This window comes from Aythya ferina (assembly GCF_964211825.1).
Source record: "Aythya ferina genome assembly, chromosome: 2".
Taxonomy (NCBI): Eukaryota; Metazoa; Chordata; class Aves; order Anseriformes; family Anatidae; genus Aythya; species Aythya ferina.
In genome coordinates, this window is record NC_140297.1 from 71,803,679 (window position 1) to 71,813,757 (window position 10,079).

Here is a 10,079-nt window from a genome sequence, read left to right on the forward strand (position 1 = left end):
GGAACACTAATCGAGCGCAGAGAGAGCGCCGCAACGCCGCCGCTCCGCCTCGCCGCCCGCCCGGCACCATCCTCCTCCTCCTCCTCCTCCTCCTCCTCCTCCTCCTCCTCCTCCGCCTCCCCCCGCTTTGATCTCCCATTGTCTGCCCAGCCGGGGCTCGGGGCCGCCCGCGGGACGGGCGCGGGCTGGTGGGGGGCACACGCACACGCACGCGGCACCCCGCCGCCCTGCTTCCTCCTCCTCCTCCTCTTCCTCCTCCTCCGTGCCCGTGCCCGTGCCCGTGCCCGTGCCACACGGGGTCACGCCGAGCCACCCGTCCAGGTGAGTGTCTCATCCCGCAGCAGGGAGCTGCACCCTGCCGCAGAGCAGCGCAAGTTAAAGCGGAGTTCATCACACGCGTGTAGTCAACCCACACACTGACTCAACAAATTTTTGATCAAGTTACCTCTTGCTTCTATTTTTTTTATTTATTTTTTTTTTTGGCCAAAGACTTGCAAAAGCATTTCTCAAAAACGAAGACACCCCTCAGTGTTCTACTTTGATAAACGAGTTTGGGACCACTGTCCAGGAGGCATCCATTCAGAAAATGCCGATCTACTTACGGGATTTGGATGATTTATACAGAAAGGACTGGAAATTCCTTTTGGAGATGCGGTTTACCCATCCATCGTGACCAAAAGATCACTTCCTCCAGGCCAACGTTCTTCCTCTAGATGACTGAAAATCTGGCACTGGACAGCCAGATGGACACCATTTCCATAGACAAAATGTCTGCCACCTTCAATACTTGTGTAATTTCCTAACTAGCCCATGAAGAGTTTAGAACTGATTTGTCTTTAAACCATTTCTTGAGGTCTTCAAGAGCCGGGCTTAACCTAGGTATTGTAAATTGTTCAGTGACAGGATTGTCGACCCAAGTCTGGGCCTGTGTAAGAAATGGACATGGTTGAGGTCTAGGATCTCTGTGACTGCCTTCCTCTTGACCCTGAGGTGAGCATTCACTCAGTTTCTGGGCTGTGGTCTGAATCCTTTTTGAGCTGTACACAGCATACCATCGTTGTAGCCATCTTTTGAAGGACAACCTTTTAAAGTATTCTGTAGTCATGTTTTGGCAAAGGGTTGGCAGCAATGGTTGCTGAAGATGCTGCTTTGCTTGCAAGGCATAAGCATAGAACACAGGAAGTTCTTCTTTTCTTGCCCCCTCTTTTCTGTTTTAACGTTGTAGTCAAACAGATCCTAGGCGTTTTGTTCTTCTGGATGACTAAAAAGAAATACAGTTCATCAGTACTGCTCTATTTTTAGTACTTCATGGAAACAACAAAAGGCTCAGAGTTATTACTAATTTTAAATGTTTCAACCACCCTCCACATTTCATCTTCATTGAAGGACGTTCTTCTTTTACACGTATTCATTGCTTGCAGTGCCATTAATTCTTCTTTGCTGCCTATTCTAACCTTTTGTCCTTGTTGCTTTGTAAGACTTCTCAGGTGAATCAGCCATACTGTTCAAAAATACCACGTGATACTGCTGTGGTTCAAGCATCTGAGAGGTACCAAGTTTTGTGACTGGTGTCAAGGTTTTGCATTTGGGTTTTGTTACATTAAGTTTCACGATAGCTTGATCTCTTCTTGCTCTTTCTAGAAAAAATTGAGTTGTCTAAATGTTGTGTGTGTTGTCTAGATCAGCATTTCCTTCTAATTTTTTTAAAGTGTTTCACACTTTCCTCACTGAGGCAGGATGTATCTTTTTTATCTGCCTTTTCTATTGAACAATCTTTGTTGTTAAAATGAAACTTTACAGCAACTTTGTAAATGGCTTTATTAATGTGGCATACCGATGTGTCTAGTAAAGAGGTTGTATGGAATACAGTTACTGAGCAGTCTAGGAAAAGTGAAAAGCCAGGCCTGTTTGAAATCTGAGAGTAGCAGGGTGTCTTCTTAGAGGTGAGTGAAACAGCCTTGGTTAACCCAGTCTTGGAAAGAATCAGACAATGTGAAAAATGCACAAGTTTTAGCATACAGTGCTTCCAGTTTGAAGAAGACAACTGCCTGTAGTGGCAGTCTTGGCGAATGTCGGGACAATCGTTCTTTCATTTAGCAGAGTGAAGAATGTTTAAATTTATGGACAAGGTGCAGATCATGGAATCACATTAATTTAAAAAGGTCAACTCCATTTCAATATCACCATGTGCCACTGAAATGTCTATAAAGATCTTCATTGATGGTGGAATGGCTGAATTTGAGATAGTTATGGTGTTAGACCATAGCTGCCTAAAAGTTGGCATTAGTGAAAATATCATAGAGGTCTGTATTAGATGGCAATGAGTCTACACTTCCAGAATCTGCTCTGACCAAGGCATCTCAGCCATATGTGATATGCAGACATTTATCCACAAGATCATAACTCTTGACATTAAGGTGAGTATCAGTAACTGTTTTGATCGGTCATTTTAAGTTTGTTGTTGTTGTTGTTTTTGTTTTTAATATATATTTGGGAGTAGAACTTGGAAATAAAGCATTTAGTAGTTGAGATGTAGTCAGTGATTACCTGAAGGATTTCAAAAGATGTGACTGATAAGGTCAAATGTGATGGTCTACGCTATAGATATTAACTTCTGATCAAATTATATCATGGAATCACAGTATTACAGAATGTTTAGGGTTGGAAGGGACCTGTAGAGGCCATCTGGTCCAACCTCCTGCTCAAACAGGGCCACCTTAGAGCAGGTTGCCCAGGACCACATCGAGATGGCTTTTGAAGATCTCTAAAGAGGGAGACTCCACGACCACTCTGGAAAACCTGTTCCATCACCCACACGGTACAGAAGTGCTTCCTGATGTTCATATGGAATTTCTTGTGTTCTGGTTTGTGCCTCTTGTCCTGGTACTGGGCACCACTGAAAAGAGCCTGGCTCCATCTCATTGCATCCTCCTTTCAGGTATTTATACACACTGATAAGATCCTCCTTGAGCCTCCTGTTCTCCACACTGAACAGTCCCAACTGTCTCAGCCTCTCCTTATAGGAGAGGTGCTCCAATCCCTTGATCTTTCTGGTGGCCCTCCATTGGACATTTTCCAGTATGTCCACATCTCTCTCATCCCATGCTACTTTTTCACAGTCACTGAAAAGCTAGTCAGCATAGTCAATGGAATTCAGGGCATGCTTCGTCTCATCTTAGATAGCTGCCTATGTCTGGCCAGATGAATTGCACTTTAAATTTGATTGACTATGTTGGCTGAATTTTTGCTGATTGAAAGTATGATACCTATCCTTCAACTGCCTAAGAAAGGTAAGATGAATCCTACTCACATTTGTATGATCTTGTCTTTTTCATCTAAGACAACTGGATGATTTAAAACTCCATGTTAGCCAAACAACGTTGAAAGATTAGGTATGTAGTATATAATATCCATTTGCCCCTAATATTTTCACTTTATATTTTGATCCTATTCCTATTTGCCCTCATCTTAACTCCTAGGATATGGTTCATCCTTGTACTCTGATAGTCTCTTGAAATTTCTATCCCTCTTCCTTTCCCCATCTCTGTCTCATTCTCTTGTCTTCTAAGTGTCTTGGGATATTTAAGTTAAAATAAACAATTACAAATGATAGGTAAAATAACAACAACAAACCACTTTTACTGAAATCTGTATCTATAATTTCAACACAAAGCTGGGGATTATGTTTCCCGTTTTGTTGTAGGGGTGGCTTAAACAGAGGTGGTTTCAGTCAGAAAGATGTTTTTTTTGTTCCGTGACATGTTGTGAAAAATGGAATCACCTAAAGGAATGGCTGTTAAACAAGACTCTTAAAGTGAAAGTCTAGAAGATGGAGTCTCCTTATTCTCTCAACTACTAAAACATGATTTGCATTGATCTGAAAAACATTGACTCTTGGATTAGATTAGGACAGTAACATAATCATATGTAAATAACTGAAGAAAACAGTGGTAATCATTACTTACAGTAATAGATTACTGGTAATTTTTGTACATTTTCTTATCATCATATCTAGTTCTTTATACAAAAGGGCATAGTTTATTTCACCAGATTCTTGCTTTCAAAAATGTTAGCAGATGCTCCACTGTTTTCTTGTGGACTTCAATAATTTTTGTTAACAAACAATAATTTTTCTTCACAATCTACCCATGAATTGAACTTGTATTGTAATCCATAATCTACCCATGTAGAACTGAGACAAGAAATTAAAGTCAAAATTGTCAGAGATATCTGCTGCTCCATTAAAAAGGCCTAGATTTAAGTACCTACGATAATATCATAGAGCCACAGAATCATAGAATCATTCAGGTAGGCAAAGACCTCTGAGATCATCTAGTCCAACATTTAACCTAGTACTGACAAGTCCACCACTAAACCATGCTACTAAGTTCTTCATCTGCATGTTTCTTGAAGACCTCCAGGGGTGGTGACTCAACCACTTCCCTGGGCAACCTGTTCCAATGCCTCACAACCCCTTCAGTAATGAAACCTCCTAATATCCAAGCTAACCCTCCTCTGGTGCAACTTGAGGCCATTTCACCTCCTCTATATGTAGTACGTTAAAATACGTTAAAAGTAGCATTTTTATTTATACGAGTTGCAGGTGTAAATACTTCTGCAACTCCATCTGTCTGCCCAACATCTTGAATTGAATCTCTATATATTGAATTCTCTATATATTCTCTATATATTGAAGATATATAGAAAAGACATCCTTGGCCATTATGCTTTAAAAATGACTTGCTTAGTATCAAATTAAAGCTCCGTGACAGAAGTAGGACTAAATTATAATCTCAAGGGACAAAATGCATCTTTTATCTATTGAACCTGTGTTTCTCTTCCTGCCTTCTCCTACCTCTTTCACTACCAGCCTTTCTAGTTTTTCAGCACATGACACTGGAATCTGAAATACAACAGCTTCCATCACTGCACAGGGACAGAACTAGCCCTGACTATGGGAGCCATGCAGTCAATAGTAATGGAAATCTGATTACTTTGTTTACATCCCTGGCAAATCTGTCTGCCACACATCCCTGATTTATTCGTAGAAGGTGCCATGAATGAGGCAAAAGCTCCATAGAAATGGTGATGTGAGAAGCTGACTGGATAGTGAGCATGCACACAGACAGCGAATGTGTACAGGTATTACCTAACTTTAAAAAAGTTTATCTGTAAAGCCCCAAACTGGAAACAGAAAAGAAAAAACATCCTGTGCAATCACATTGTTCTCCCTTGCAGCTCACCCCATTGGTCACCAGCAGAGCCTAGATGTTGACATCCACATCGGAGTTTTAGCTACTTTGTTGAATGCCTTGGTCCTATTCAAACTGGCGCAATCTTACCACTGTAATGTAGCTTCCCTTGCCTTGGCAAGGATGAGAACCGGTTTACAAAACAATTCAGGAAACAAAATCCTACCTTAGTGGTTGTGTTGGGATGGAAGCATGGAATGAAGCTGAAGGATGATTTTATCTTTACAGAACTCTTTAAGTGGCTGATCAGCCATAACAGTTTGCTTATTCTCATAGTCAAAGTAATGATCATTATGAAGACTGCATTACCTGAAAATTAAATTAGGGAAAGTCCTCTTAAATGTTTGAAAGGAGACGCCATAAACTAAGAAAGAAGTAGGTTGAGAACTGATGTAAAAGTGGGTTCTGTTTCTGAAAGCTAGTCTTTCTTTCCTTTCATCTAGAATCTCTAATTTTCCTTCTCATGTCTAAATACAGTTTTAAAGTCACTGATATGTGGAGAGTATAGGCAGCTGAAATTACGTGCTTTCATAGTGAATACAAAGAACCCTACAGATCTTTAAGAGGTAGATATTCCAATATAGCTCATGCAGGATACATTGATATATGTTCATAAAGAACTTTTTTTTTTTTTTTTTCTTTTTTTTCCCCAGGTTATGAGTATGACATTTACAAGTTGATTTTTCCAAAACTTAAAAATCTTCAAGATTTTTTCTCAGCATGACATATCAAGCATTTTCAAAATCCTATAACCAGTGTTGACAAGAGAAAAGAATCTTAGTCCAAGTGACAAAATATTAGCTGTTCTCTGTGGCAAGGGCATGTTTAGATATTGAGAAAGAAAAGGGTATTCCTTTTGATAATTCTAGAAAGATTAACAAACATTGTTTTTTTCCTAACAGAAAGGAAAAGTCAAAAGCTTGACTTGACCATTTTTTTTTTTCCTTTTTCTTAAGTAATTGAAAAAAAGGAAAACTGGAAAATGCAGAGGAAAGCTCTGTCCTAGAGCAATAGTAAGGCATCATTAGGAATAAAAATTATGAACTTTCTGATCTAACAGTTTTTGCAGATCTGAAAGGGGTCAAAGATCTATGGGTTTGTTGGTTTGTTTGTTTCAGTTTCAAGATTTAACACAGTATTTTTCTGTGTCCAGAAGACTAATTTAACACGGTAATCTCAACATATGAAGTAGTGTTGTGATGTTTCAACTAGAGTTTGTGAGAGAATGGCACAGATTGTAATCCTTTCTTTCCTCCAGCTCACAGAAATGCAAAATATTGTCTGAAGAAGATGATGAAGAAATAAACAGCCACATGGTTGGCTTCTTACATGTAGGTCTGGTTCTTTGCCTTCCACCCAGTACTGGGAATATAGGTCTAGAAATGACCTACTACTTCATTTCCCTTGACTGCCTAGGGCAAGGATTTCTAGACAGCAGATTAAATTTATACTTTGTGTAATCATCATGAAGTAGACTTATCTGTTCCACTGTAACGTAGCCTAGTTCTACCAGTATATCTCACCAAAATTGTATTAATATATAAGAATATTATTCCAATCAGTTAGGATTGGAGTTCGAAACACCATTCTTTCAAAAAAATAAAAATAAATAGGCAAACTACCATTCAACATAGGGAGGGGAAAGTAAAGTGTTTGACTTGATTCGGCATTAGACTAGAAATTTGACTGTGAATTCAATATAGTCTGAACTAAAACAATGTTGTTGTCCATAAAGGAAGAGCTGCAAAAGGTAAGGAATCTTTAGTGGGAGAATTAATGAAGTTTCTTGGAGGTGGTTCCTGAAGAGTTCCTTTTTGGGGGAAGTATGGCCCTGCCAGCATATAGCGTCGTAAAATTGTGACGAAGTAGAAGAGGAAGTTGTCTGAATGCCCTTCATTTTGTTCCTTATCTGTTGTTGAAGTTGTCCAGAGGGTTTACTGATCTGACTGGTGGTTCATAGATGAGTTAATAACCTTTTGCAACAATCATGGTGATACTAGAGATCAAAACTATTGCTATGGTTTCTTGAGACTTCTTCAGCATTGCCACTGGATATAAAATTTATTATATTTCCTAGGGATAGACTATGACAATATGATCTTTTAACATGGAAGCTTAATTCAACTTGACTTCTCTTCTTAGGTCGATTTACAGATGGAGGTTTTGCAGCTGAGAACTAATAAATCTGAACTTGCAGACTCATGAAATTTCCCTCTTTTCAGGTAGCCCTCACTAAAAAAGGTTGGTGCATGCAGTCAGGAGCCTTGTTGTTTAGATTGGTGGCATTGGAACAAAAGGCCTAGTTCCAGAAGTTTGCCTGTGTTAGGATATGTTGAGTTCTACTGGATTTGCTCTGTTAATTAGTAGCAGCTGGTAGCTGGGGATCTTCCGGTATCATTTTTCAAGTTTTGCTGTCAATAAACAAGGGTAATACACTAGTAAACATTTGGTTTTGGCATCAAGCCTCTACATGTATATCATCTTGAGCTGTGTTCATTGTCTTCACACAAGGAAACTGTGGATTGGCAAAGCATGGATACATTTCTATCTATGTCTTTATACAATGCAATGGGAATGACTTTTCTTCTGGAAGGTCAAGCATTAACACAGGCACATGCCATATTTTTTATTTTGTCATTAATAACTTTTGTGTTGCAGCATAATACTCATTTTTCTTTAAAAAAAAGAATAAAGTCCAAAGCCATGTCTAATCAGACTGAGAAACTAATTAAATGTCAACCATGTTTGTGTATTTATGTCACATTGTACTAACTGAAATTCCACAACTGATCACATCTGTAGTCTGGAAGGAACTCTTGCCATTAACCATTCCCTGTATCTACCTTTTTGTGTTTTACCCTTAGATCACTATGAAGCAGTAAGTAAAACGAGTGAACAAAGGAGATATGAGGACACTCCAGTGAGTACTTCCTCAAGGAGTCAAGCAGTTATCAAGCTGTATTGTTGGCACAACCCAATAAGGAGAAGCTACAAAAGCTATACAAAGAAGAACATACTTATGATGAATATTGTTCTGGGGAAAACAAAAAGCTCCAAGCTGAATCTTTTTAGGTGAAATATTCCTTTAAAGAATTTGTCAAGAGGCATGTATCCAACTTGAAAAACTGTAATCCAAATGGCTTAAATTTAGCAAAGATAACAACATAAAAGTGTCTTATTCCAGAAAGTGTCAAGCAACATTAACTGTAGGCGTTGCTATATGTATTGCCTATAATAAAAACAGTATAACATAGCATGTAACGCACTCCCCAAAGATACAATCTCAGATCAGCACAGGCATGCATAAATACTACATAGTATAAAGATTTTTATAAAATAAAGATGGGATGATTCCATTACTCACAAATAGCATAGTTATGAGTTAGTTTTATATGGGTCATCCCAAGTGAGTGCAGAAGGTAACATCTTTATATATCACTTTGTAGTGTTACGTGCTTTCAATATAATACATATATTGGAGAGGAACTACTTGAAGTGTAGGTTTGAAAATCTGAAAAAGAGTACAGTAATTGTTGTCTCTGTCATTTGTACCTACAGAGGCCACTCTAATTAACTTGAATGAACTAATTTAAGGTTCAGGCAAGACAAAGACTTAATACCTGTAAAAGACCACAGAACTACTGAAAATTATTTCTGCATATGGAAGCAGCTTTAAAGTGCAATAAAGGATTTTCTACAACTTCAAAGCCTGGAACACTGGCCCCTCCCAAGGGAATACACTTCTTACACAAAGCTCTGCAGAACGACAAGGAAAAAAACATGTCAACCATCAAAAACATATTACGACAAGTATCACAAATTGGTTGTATTTCTATTAAAAGTATCTAAGTCCAGAGAAGAGAACAGGGACTGTTCATCTTCCTGTCTATATTTAAAGAATCTTTCATGTGGAACACTTCAAGGAAACTGGAGATGGTATCACAGAAGAAACTTTTCTTCTTCTGCATGAAACAGGAGAAGCTGAGGGCTCAGGGCCTGCTCCAGATCCTATTCTTTGTGTTGGTTGTTCTTGTGTATACTTGAAAAGTACCAAGGAAAATAATTGCTAAGTTTCATATAGTAAAAGGAAGTAGATTTTTTTTTTTAAAATGTTTTAAGGACAAACTCCATAAGTCAGGTGATAAAACTCTCATTGACTTTCAAGGGTTTTATAAAGCAGTTTCTAAATGTCAGCAAACATAATTTTACTAAAGGAAAGTATTCATTCTTGGGTGAAGAATGCATTGTATCCAAGGGGTAATAAACTCAAAAGATGGTAAGATGGTCCGTGTTTTTTTTATTATTATTTTTTGTTGTTGTTGTTGTTGTTTGTTTGTTGTTTTTTTCAGAGTTGTAAGTTTAAGAGCAGACAGTGGAATCGCTATTATCTTTTACCAGAAACCTGACATGGCATTTTCAGTGTTACAGGACTGGCTTCACCTCTGGCTCCTGACTTGTCTGATCCTGGGCTTGTGTTTGTATGCAATCTTGTTCTTTTTTTATTTTTAGTCAGGAGGCAAGCACTATCTTGTATGTACTAATGCCTATCATCCTGCAGATCTGACTGGTTTCAGACACCTGTTTTTCTTTTGATATTGACAAACTGCTCCCTTAAAAGAAGGCACCTTTATTTAGTAGTTGGAATAAAGCATGAGAGACAAGGGGATTTTAGAAACACCAAAGAGCCTAAGCGCATATTTTATTTAATTTTGGTTAAGGTCCAGCTGGAACTAATCCACTTCATAGGGTTAGGCAGGAATAACATAGTCATGCTGATAGTCATCAAATAGCTTCTCACAATTCTCTCCCCCCCACACCCCAAGGACA

General features: G+C 38.6%; 1 long non-coding RNA gene across 2 annotated transcripts; it reads left to right on the plus strand.

Annotated features, from left to right (window-relative positions):
* Nucleotides 1-4: 4 nt before the first annotated feature.
* On the plus strand, nt 5-9,532 carry LOC311432417. 2 transcript variants are annotated; one of them, XR_014690048.1, is made up of 2 exons: nt 5-321; nt 7,395-9,532. It is a non-coding gene; the product is annotated as an uncharacterized lncRNA (long non-coding RNA). The 2 variants fall into 2 exon arrangements; XR_014690049.1 differs by having other exon boundaries at nt 8,117-9,532.
* The last annotated feature ends 547 nt before the right edge of the window (nt 9,533-10,079 follow it).